Raw genomic sequence first — 12838 nt, 5'->3', positions numbered from 1 at the left:
CACCTCACATGTCATAGAAGAGAGTGAAATATCAGTTTACTATTATGTAAGCGAAATTTCTAGTAATCAGTCACATCCAAGCAGCTAAAAATGAAAATATATACTAAGGATATTTATATGGATAAAAAAAAAATAATAGATTGATTTATGAAATTGAGGCTCTCAAGCCAAGCACTGGGGCACTTTCGGCCATTCAGCGCTGAAGACAGTCAAAATGTTTTGATGTGTCCAGAAAGGTAGACAGGAAAACTGGATGAATAATTCCCTAAGTCCTAAATAACCTGTATCAATATGTTCAGGAAGTCCAAAGTAAGCTAGATCAATCTGCCCGCCAAGTTCTAAGCAGCTAAATCATCTGTATTTTCTTAATGAGCTGAATTTTCCCATGCAAGACTTGAACGACAAGAATTACGTCAACTTTGAATCTCCAGGTAGAATTACCCACGACTCCTCGAGTACGTTTTTGCACGAGTGAGGACGATTGCAATAATCAGAGAAGATCTGTTGCGACATTCAATGCTTGCGCAAACCGTCTCGTTAAACTCTGACTCAGTAATTAAACTCTTCAGGGAGTGATTTCTCAGCATAATTATAACAGGTTCAAGAGGATGCTCTCTGTTGCTCTGCGCTGCAAGTATTAGGAAACATATTATGCTATCCACTCCATGACAGCTAGAAAAACGCTATAATGGTTTACCTGGTGACAAAGTTAAATTTAATGTCCTCTTGCTGATGTATTTATGAAGGTTATTTGGACATTAATAAAAGTGAGGATGTCAAGGTTTAAAAGGAAAATGCTGCATTGTGGCAATGAAGCTGCTTGCTGGCCTGGGTGACAGTGGCAGCAGGTGTTGTCGTTAAGCTGACTTGAGTGTGAATTTTGATCCGATTATTTGAAGCAAACAGCTATTGATGCAAGACAAAACAAGGAGCTGACAGCTGTCTTGACATATGCAGTGAATTTCGAAATGCCCAGGGGAATAGCAAAGGACAAAGAGGTGTTCAAAAGTTATAGATAGGTAGATAAGCCATATAGGAATGAAAAGGAAGACAGACATCAAACAGAAATTTTATTATATATATATATATTTTATAAAACAGGATATATATATATATATATATATATATATATATATATATATATATATATATATATATATATATATATATATATGTATATATATATATATACATATTATATATATTTATATTTATATATATATATATATATATATATATACATACATACATACATACATACATACATACATACATACATACATACATACATACATACATACATACATATCACCGTTTTACCCAAAACCAATTTTCTTTTATCGAGTTTAACAAGGCGCACATGAAGAGAAGAAATTAGGGTAATTCCAATTGTTAATTTATCGAAATGGTGGAGAGGAAAGGTGCATAATGTGACAGTACAAGTGAGTGTGATATTGATGAGTGAGAAAGGTTTTCGTGGAGAAGTTGAATGAAAAATGAGCTAAGGTTGCAAACAGAAGTGCGAGAAGTGGATATGAAAAAATACTAAATACTGGATTTAGTCTTGCCAGGCCATGTCGTGCATAAAATGTCGTAGAAACTATATCTCAGTTGGTTGAAGAATTCGGAGGTTTCATCAATCTCATACTTCCTTTCATACTTTGCCGTCTTAGGGCAAGAGTCATAAGCCAACTGAACCTATTCAACCACCAGCCATCTCGCTGAAAGGAAGAGAATTGCATCAAGTAGCGCCATGATGAAGTTGGTTGGAAGTTCAGGGCAGCAAAAAGAGGAGAGTTAATCGTGAGAAGGTAGACAAGTGGATGAATAGTGCATTCATTAGGTAAATGAAGGAAACGTGAAAGAGAAACAACAAAACAGAAATGAATAAATGTAAAGAGGAAGATTATGAGTTAAGGAATTGCTGAATATTTGATGTAAAGGGGGATATACTGCCTGAAGAAAGTGCAGTCGAGCTTTGATGGAAGGAGTAATTTAAAAAGTTGTTGAATGCATATGACAGACAGGCAGCTGTTAATGATGGAGGGGTGGAAAGGGTTATATTTGAGGGTCTTTGTGAAATTAACTGTTTACATAGATCATGAATGCTACTGAAAGCGGTGATGGTAGGAAAATTTATATGGCGAGGCTTGGATTTAGAAAGGAATAGAGACAACAGAAGGGTTGATAGGTGGAAGTAGTGATGGATTCAAACAAGGAAAGGAACTGTGCAGTTAGAACGTTTTATGAAGCAGCTGCAGGAGAACTTTGAGGGAAAGAGATTAAGAGGAAGTTTCTGGGAAGAATTATTATAGTTTTTATGGGAGAGGGACGATTATGTAGAAATAGTTATATAATGAGTGACTTAGAATAGAATAGGATATTGAATTTTGGCCAAAGGCCAAGCGCTGGGACCTATGAGGTCATTCAGGGCTGAAAAGGAAATTGAGAGTAGAAAGGTTTGACAGGTGTAACGGGAGGAAAACCATCGCAGTTGCACTGTGAAACAATTGCTAGGAGAGGGTGGATAGCAAGAGGGAAGAGAGAGAATATGAATGGAGGTACAGTAAGAGGAATGAAAGCCTTTGCAGCTAGGGACCGAAGGGACGCTGCAAAGAACCATAAGTAATGCCTACAGTGCACCACATGAAGTGCATCAACGGCATTACCACCCTACGGGGAGAGTGAGTGCCTTGATTAGTACAAAAGCAACCTTGGAAGAGGGCGTGTTATGTCAGCCCTGATTAATGGATGGCTTATTCATTCATAGCAACCACAACTTGTGTCCTCTATCGTAACTAAATGTTTTTCACACTACTATTGGCTAAATCTGCCGTCGGCTTCAGCTGAGGCAGATGGATGTGCCTGGCACATTCTAAGCTCCGTGACGTCACAGTAGTAAATCCTTGTCAGCGGCAACCCAGCAGTTTCTGTCTCTCAAATTCCCTTTAGTTTTCAGTCGAGAGAATTCCCACCTGAGTCTTGTAATGGTTTTTCTCTATAATTTCTTTCTAATTTTTTCCTTCATAATACAACTGTCCACATGTCAATCATTTTTTCTTTTGTGTCGATCAAGAATGAGTCCCCATTTACAGCCGTTGCCCCAAGAAAAGGAAAACTATCGTGTAAAATTAATCTATAGTTTCTCTTTTACGTCTTACCATAAGTAACTGGATGGATGCCTCATTCAGTTATTCGTATTTCTGTAATATTTGCTGGAATCATCTGACAAAGTTTGGAAAAAGGCAAGTTACTTAGACATTTGCTTTTACTTTTTCTTCCGGAGTGTATCTCTCTCTCTCTCTCCATCTATACAATAAAGGGCTTTACCACCTTTCTTTTAATTCATGGATTCAAAATATAATGTCGAATCTATCATCAGTCGCGTTTTCTTTAACAAATTCAACGGAATTTCCACTTGAAAGACTTGCGATACAAAGTCGTGAAATCCCAATTAAGGTTTGAGAAATCCGGCATCGCTTGAAATCTATTTCCATCTTTAGGTTTGAATTTACTTTCGGCAGCCAATTTCAACTTTGGGTTCAACATAAATATCAACCTGAAATATCGATGTCTCGCTGCTAACAGTTCACGACCCCAAGAAGAGTTAGGTTCAATAATAATAATAATAATAATAATAATAATAATAATAATAATAATAATAATTTAATAATAATAATGTATAAAACTGAAACAACGGTCCACATGTCAAGAGAGAGAGATTTTTATAACTGAAGATAAAACGCTTTTTATTCAAGAGAAGGAATATAAAAATGATTATAAAAGTCATGTTCATTTCAAAAAATCATAGTCAAAAATGATTAAAATGTTTAAATTTAAAAATATATCCGTCAATCAAAAGTGGAATTCAATTTAATGTCGCTTTTTGTGCAATTTCAATATTTATTTTGAATCATTCGGTTTCCTGATTATTCATCCATCACATGGTTTTAGAGATTTGATGGATTCATGTCAAACAAGACGTTTGCATACAGGGAAGCTTTGGGTATTACTTTTATTATTTCAGAGTGATATTCTCTCTCACAGATCTCTATATATATAAAGAGATATATATATTACATGTATGTCGTTAATGTATTCAGAATATATATATATATATAATATATCATATATATATATATATATATATATATATATTATTATATATGTTAAAATTATATATATCATATATAATATATACTTCGTATATATATATATAAGATATAGTCCACTATATATATATCCCAATTAAGTTTTGAGAAAATGAAATTCTGGTTGAAATCTATATCCATCTTTCATGAGAACTGACTTGTGTGTTTGAAACTTGTTTGAAACTCGATGCATCGTTGATGCTAGTTCAAAACGCTTGAATAATAAAGAAAGGCCGAAAGCCAAGTCGCTTGGTCATTCAGCACCAGTGCAAAGGAAAATTGAGAGTAAAGGTTACAAAGGAGGAGGAAAACCTGGGTGCACTGTGAAATAATTCAGAAGAAGGTGGAAAGTAAGATGGGAGAGACAGAATATGAAATGGAGGTATTGCCGCAAAGAACCTAAGTAATACAGTGCACCGAACAGTGAGGTTCACTAATAATAATAATAATAATAATAATAATAATAATAATAATCTTTCATTTATTTCTAATAAAACTACTAAAGCCTCAGCAAATGGAAAAGTGTTCTTGCACTCAGCAGATGAGAGAGAGAACTCTAAGAAAGACCCTTTTCAGAGAGAGAAGAGAAATAAACAGCCAGAGAGAGAAAATCTGAAATGTCTTTTAAAAATAATTTGAGAGAGAAATACCCTTGTCTTGTGCAATGTTTTTCAGTAAGCTTGAAAATTTAATGTCTAAAAGAATAAATATTTTTATTCAATAGAGAGAGGAATATAAAAATTCTTATAAAAATCATCTTTATTATTATTATTAAAGATCATACTTATTATTATTATTCAAAAATAAGCCACCAAGGGGCCACTGATGAAATCGTCTTCTCATAACATGAAGCTCATTTAAAAAACAGAAGGTATTAGGGAATAAATCAGATTAATATAAGAAAAAAAAAAATTCAATATATAAATAATAAAAATTAATAAATAAGCCTTGATAATTTCAAGCTGCTTTTATTTTAAATAAAACTTTCTTGTTGAAGATGTAGGTATTTCTGATTTCAGGAGAAACCCCATCCATTCCCCTTCTTTTAGAGTTATATTCTGAGATTTGATGAAGATTCAATTTTCCAGCTAACGGTGCGAGGGAAGCCAGTGGCCTGGAAATCCAAATTCCAGTCTTCCAGGCTTCCATGCTCACATCCTGAATAGAATAGTTTAGACCAAAGGCAAAGCCCTGGGACCTTGAATCATCATTTAAACTGAAAGGAAAATTGACAGTGAAAAGGTCTGAAAGGTCTAACAGGAGGAAAACCTCAAAGCAGTTGCACTGGAATCAATTGTTAGAGAGGGTAGAAAGTAAGATGGAAGAAAGAGAATATGAACGGAGGTAAAATAAAAGGAATGAAAGGGGTTGCAGCTAGGGGACGCAGGACGCTGCAAAGAACCTAAATAAGTAATGCCTACAGTGCACCGCATGAGGTGCACTGACGGCACTATCCTCTTACAGGAGATTTCTTTATCTTGTTAACTTGAACGATCGGGAAATACAGAAATATTTCTTAGACATTAAACTACACGACTTGGCACGAACCTCCAAAGCAACAGATTTCAAATTTATTACTCTAATGGCTGTCTGTGAAGGATAGTGAAAATAACAGTGCGTACGAAAATAAAACTACAAAACTTTGAATAGAAGAGACATGATTTAAACAAAACCATTTAGGGAACAGCCTAATGTCATGAAGTTTCTTTTTTCTGCGACCAGTTTGTTATTTTACGAAGCATACAAATGGGTGTATTGCATCAAGAGAATTTTTTTTATTTGCCTCTAAAAGAAAGTACTCGATTCCCGTTCTTTCACTTTTACGACCCGAGGGCTTGTTTATGCCCCTGCCATTCCACAGAACCATTCCAGTAAGTGTAGGGAAGAGGAAATATGGAGACGAATGCACAATAACACAAAGTGCTGAACGAAAATAGCTGCTGTTAAAACCTGTGCTGTAAATATCATCGGATTGCTAAGCAGAGAGAGAGAGCTTTAATCCCTGAGCATGTTGAAGCTTCGTTGTGTAAAACTGACTTTTATTCCATCATGCTACACTTGCAGTGTTTAATACATGATTTACTAGAACCTCCGTTTTTCTGTACTTGGTGTGAGTTTGTTTATTTGTTGCAAACTAAAACTAATCAAATAAATACACAAGTACACACACACATTATTTACATACATACATACATATACGTGTGTGTGTTTGAGTGTGCTAATCCTTCTTCACAGAAATTAAACATAAGGTCCTTCATACTTTAACGCTGAACTTGTACAGAAAAATTCCAAACACATTAACCACTAAGTATAATTAAATAGAATTTTATATGCAATTTAGGTGACCTTAATACATATTCATCAACTGTTCAAAGTAACAACACATTTGTGTTCTTCAGTGTCCATCTTTGCCTTCCGATAAGGCATAAAAACTCTTGAAAATACATTTATTATATTTAAAAGAATAACTGTCCTCCATAATTATCAACACTGAAATGAAAATGAAATTCTTTTTCTCAACTTGAACCTTTAGCATCTATAAAAATCAGATTCATTTCAGCCTCTTGGTTGCAAACTTCAGACTCATTGTTATGGCTGCCCATTCACAACTCCCTGAATGCTTTCAGTTCTGCAGAAGCAGATTCAGACTCCTCTGAATGCAAGATTCAGACTCCTCTGAATGCAGATTCACGCTCCTCTGAATGAGAATCAGACTCCTCTGGTGCAGTTCAGACTCTATCCTCTGGATGCAGATTCAGACTCCTCTGAATGCAGATTCAGACTCCTCTGCACTGCAGATTCAGGCTCCTCTGAATTTCAGACTCCTCTGGATGCAGATTCAGAACCTCTTTCATTGCAGATTCACTAAACCTCCAGTTCAGACTCTTTCTTCCATGCAGATTCAGACTCCTCTGGAACAAGATTCAGAACTCCTCTGGATGCTGTTACACCTTGCTAGACTCCTCTGGATGCAGATTCAGACTCCTCTGAATGCAGATTCAGACTCCTCTGAATGCAGGCCATTGAATGCAGAAATTCAGATTCTGAATGCAGATTCAGTTCCTCTATGCCCTGAATGCAGATTCAGACTCCTCTGGATGCAGATTCAGACTCCTCTGAATGCAGATTCAGACTCCTCTGAATGCAGCATTTACACCGTGCAGATTCAGACTCCTCTAGATGCAGATTCAGACTCCTCTGAATGCAGATTCAGACTCCTCTAAATGCAGATTCAGACTCCTCTGAATGCAGATTCAGACTCCTCTGAATGCAGATTCAGACTCCTCGAAACCGCTTCCACTCGCTATTCATTGCTTCACTCAGACGAAATTATCTTCTTCCGCCACACTTAATTCCATTTTAAAAAATCCTTGGACCAACTAATTTCTATCTTGTCAGCCACCCAAAGTATTAATGGCACACAAAACACTTAATCATATTCATTCCCTGAATGTGTTATTCTTTTTTTCTGGATAATAACTACCTTTTCTTTCGTCTCAGTTATACCAGTCGTATCAGGCACACACACTCCACTAGCAAATCAAATATACATTTCTCCTTCGAACTACATGGAAGCTCAGCCAAACTCCCCAGACTTTATTTTATTTTCTCTCCACGTTTTGCAAAGATTTTGGGTTTGGCATTGAAAACCCCCTTTCTCCGGATCATAAAATGACCCACGCCACACACAATGGTGAGAATAATACTGTCTGATTCCTCGTTCTGAGAAGACTGGAAATGTTTTTAGGAGAATGATAATTTATAACTACCTGCATAGAATGAATTTGAAAGTATGGCTGCACTAGGTGATTTAATTGCAGAAGTAAGTGACAGGGGGAGAAGGCGTTTTTGGGAGGTACAAAGTAAAATGTATTTTGAGAATTCAACAAAATGTATTTAGAAACGCAGTTGGTTAGTGTAAATACAGGGTTTCAAAAGAAAAATATTTGCAAATGGACATAAAAAGCGAAAAGCGGAATAAAGACTGATAAATTGTTTGTACACAGTATATGGAAGACTAAATTGGCAAATGTAATTAAGAAGAAAGGTATATCTGATCGCTGTTTGCTTCAAATGAAAGGTGAGTTTTATAAGGAAGTGAGAATAGGGATCAGAAGCAGATTATAGTTAAACAGTGAAGAGGAAGGAGTACACAAGAAGCAAGCAAGGTTAATGGCTTTGATCATGAAATCAGTAGGGAGTGTTTGTGTGCACAGGAGGCAGGGAAAAGGAATAACTCACTTTTCAGTTATTTATAAATTCAATAAAATTTGAATGAGTTGAAATTAATATGTATTGCACATAGACATGAGTTTTTCAGTATTTTTTTTTTTGAAATTTTACATTTAACTTCAAACCTGTATAATAAGAGGATATTTTTTACACCTGTAGGCAGGAAAAGTGAACAGCATGCGATGAGTAGACTCGAAATGCTACATCTATCCAAAGAAAGTTCTCATAAGAATTTAATAAAAATCTCCATGTTAAAAACTCAACTTTTCATTTCATTAGCAATCTCTTCCAGTCTCCCCGACATAGGTTTGGGCACAATCTTTACAGGGAATAATGTAGACACCAGTTTTGGGTACAGTGACACGGCCAGTAAATATTAACAATACCTCCCACCCAAAGTGGGTTGTCTGAATAAAAATGTGAAAGTTTGTGTTCTTGCCTGAACGAATTGCAGGAGTTTAAAGTAAATTGCCCTTTTCCTAGATATACAATCCCGAAGACTTTTTTTTTTTTTACCAATATCCCACCTCTAATCTCTCTCTCTCTCTCTCTCTTCTCTTCTCTCTCTCTCTCTCTCTCTGCTGTCTAAACATGTACATTAGTCCCCCATAAAAATTCAGCATTACAATTGTCTGTGTTCATAAAACAACGCAAATCCCATATTGAAATAATATTGAGCTTTATATATGCAAAGTATCGAAAGAGCTCGACTTACGAGAGAGAGAGAGAGAGAGAGAGAGAGAGAGAGAGACGAAAGTACCGTCAGTATTACGATAAGGGATATAAATTTACCATTCTTTCGAAAACCGGTGTTTAAATATAAAATCAAATAGAAAATAAAAATAAAAACAAATAATAAATGAAAGGAATGAATAAATAAACAGATAAATAAATAAATAAAACTACAAAAAGATCAATAAAAGTTCTGATAAGATCTACAGATGATTATAAATTAAGTCAAAATGTCAGCAATGTATAGACTTCTCTATACATCGTTCTGTTGACTTTACTTAATTAAGGCTTTAACTTCCAAGCACCCAATCCTGAGAGATAACTTTATACCAATAAGATATAAAATATATGTTATTGATATATATTTTATAAAATATATCAGTAAGGCATATTTTATAAAATTCGTCTTTCATTTATCTTAGTGATCAAATTTCTTTTCAACAGTTAAAAAGTTAAGTATATCTTAGTTTAACCAGACCACTGAGCTGATTAACAGCTCTCTTAGGGCTGGCCCAAAGGATTAGATTTATTTTTACGTGTGCTAGAACAGGTGGTTACCTAGCAGCAGGACCTACAGCTTATTGTGGAATCCAGACACATTAAGAAAGCGAGCTAAAGTTAGAGAGAATGTCTCTCTCTCTCTTTCTCTCTCTCTCTCTCTCTCTCTCTCTCTCTCTCTCTCAAAATTACCTCATAATTTATTCCAGTCTCCCCCTTGCTTCCATTCCAAATCTAATCAGGTTTGGAATAACTGACGTCCAGATGACAACACGCACTTTCAGAAATCAGCAGCACAGACAACTCCCTGTACTTTAAATCCCGTGTGGGTATTGCCCAGCCTTGATGAAATAACTCCTCTAATGGCCCTCCATTAATCCTATTCAAATGCGCCGCATTACGAATGCATCAATTATACAACAGGAGCAGAAATGCACCATCTACTGTATACCAAATTGGCGGTTTGGATTCACCAAAATAAACTCTGTTCTTTGTCACCAGTAATCAAAGATTCGACAGAGAGCATTCACATATCGTCTTCAGTTAATTATTCCAGTCTTACATTTGTTCCCGATTCAAGTTACTCCTAAAAAGGATGTTAATATTTCCATTCCGCGACTAACGGTATAAATGAATGTGATTATTCATGACGCATGGAACAGTGACTGATTTGATGATGTGTTTGTCAGATTTCATGATGAAATTAATAAATAAGTTTTATCTTAAGTTTCGTATTGAGCGTTTCCTCTGATGCTAAAATTCGTTTTCCCTTAGGAACCAAATTCTGAAAAGCTCTGGAGGTTTTGAATGAATAATTCAAAATAATGTACTAAATAATAAATGCTTATTTATATACTCTCCAAAACATAGGTTGATTAGTATGTATTTCCTTCCCAACTGTTTTAAAAATCTGTCCCTATAATCCTCACTGGTGCACTGTAAGCATTACTTAAAGAGGTTCTTTGCGGCGTCCCTTCGGCCCCTAGTTGCAACCTCCTTTCATTCTTTTTACTGTACCTACATTCATATTATCTTTCTACCATCTTACTTTCCTTAACACTCTCCTGACAATTGTTTCATTATAAAACAGCGAAAGGTTTTCCTCCTCCTCCTGTTACGCCTTTAAACCTTCTTTCCTTCAATTTCCCTTTCAGCGCTGAATGGCCTGAATTTTGTAAGCCATTCCATTCCTCTAACCAGAAAAACTGCCCATAGGCCAATGTTTGCTAATTCTTGCTTTAGTCTGAACCATTGAAACTGTCCAGCCTTTGGGTCCTTCTGCATAATTAATCATCTCGTAACTTCGTTACTGTCGTAAGGGCAGGGGAGAGAGAGAGAGAGAGAGAGAGAGAGAGAGAGAGAGGTCGCAAAAAAATCTTAACGAATGCCACTAAGTAACACGTCCGAATATTCTTCTCTTTGCTCTCTCTCTCTCTCTCTCTCTCTCTCTCTCTCTCTCCTCTCTGTGTTATGGCAACAGGAACAAGCAGACAGACACCTGCGAATACCAAGGCCTGGTACCTGACCTCACTGGCATTCAGCTGCTTGATGAGGTCAGGCGTTGACTGGCCAGACCTGAAAGCGGTGACAATGTCTGTTCGATATTCTGATGAGTGTCACATGAGTGTCAGCCAGGAATTTGTGGTTTTACCGACACATCCTGCTACCCTGAAGGTTTAGCGACGTAATGATGTAGGAGATGGACGAACCAATTATAAGTTTACAGTGTTTACGATAAATGATTAATATATTATATCACATTGAGAGGAAAATAAACAGTTTTGTTTATGATGACTTTGCACTTTCTGTCATAAACAACACACCAGCTTTGGCGTCAATCAAATGCGGCGTTGGTGGGTAAATCTTTCTTTTTATCTCCTAAGAATTTTAAGGTAGTAATCCCTTGATCACTACAGAGTACAGAGAGAGAGAGAGAGAGAGAGAGAGAGAGAGAGAGAGAGAGAGAGAGAGAGAGAGAGAGAGATTCGTCATAAACAGAAAGTCCGTTACAAGTGAGCTGAACAACCCACATTGGCGACACGAACTGTAAACAATGAGAGAGAGAGAGAAAGAGAGAAATAATTGCAAACCACTGATAATAAAAAAACACAAAAATAAAGCTTTAATAATGTAATGGTAAGGATAATAAATAAAGGAGTGTACAGAATGCAGATGTTTGTCACTGCTACACGATATTCAGGCGAAAACAAGCCTTTCTCTTTCAGCAGAATTGACACTAAAGGAAAACAAATAATTACTGAGGCTACGGTGCATTTCATATCTTCAGATTTCTCTCTCTCTGTCTCTCTCTCTCTCTCTCTCTCTCTCTCTCTAATTAAGATATGCATGCTTCTGCCATTCACTGATCTGGCTAAGAACTGTTAACGTCCACTGGATGCTATCATGACGTCTGAGAGCCTCCCAGGAGAGAAGAAGCTTCCTTCATTTTAAATCGATATTCTTTCTCTCAGATAAGTTTTAAAGCCAGAAACAGTATTCTTAGAGGAAGGGGAGACGCAGGGAAGAGGGGAGGGGATATTTTGGACATAGAGGGGTGGGGAGAATTTAAGTTTATTAGACTAAATTAATTCAAGAGTGTTATCTGATATATAATTCAGGTTCTACATAAAACCAATAAATATAAAGAAATTTACAGGTCTTTTAAGCCTCCTTCCTGGGTGCAGAGATCATGCCCGTTCTGTTGTTTTCTAGGCAATGATCACAGGTCTCTAATTTATCTAACAGTGCTCAGAATGTTCACGAGGGCTCATCACAGTGACCTAATTGCCTGCCATAAGACCCTCATTAAGATACATTAGCAGATTCTTTCCCTCACTTTCAAGGGTTGTAGCTCTTTGTGTATAACAGTCAAGGTGCAACGCCACGCTATTCAATAAAACATCGGAAGCTGGAGAACGGTGGAAATGCAGGCCAAACTCTCTCTCTCTCTCTCTCTCTCTCTCTCTCTCTCTCTCTCTCTCTCTCTCTCTCATTAGATGGAATTATTCAAACATTTTATCAACAATACACACAAACACAAGCATGTTTATACAACTTTCAGAAACATCAGCACTCTAAAACATGTCATAAATATGTTGATAACAGTACACCACACATCACAAACAAATTAATTCAGTTAGCTAATTGGAAACCTAACCCAATAGCTTCGCATGGCTCAACCAATAATTCCTTCTGAGCTGTGCATGTATATACTTGAACAAAGA

The sequence above is a fragment of the Macrobrachium rosenbergii genome, chromosome 26 (assembly GCF_040412425.1).
Source record: "Macrobrachium rosenbergii isolate ZJJX-2024 chromosome 26, ASM4041242v1, whole genome shotgun sequence".
NCBI classification, from domain to species: Eukaryota; Metazoa; Arthropoda; class Malacostraca; order Decapoda; family Palaemonidae; genus Macrobrachium; species Macrobrachium rosenbergii.
Note: the sequence above shows the minus strand (reverse complement) of the source record.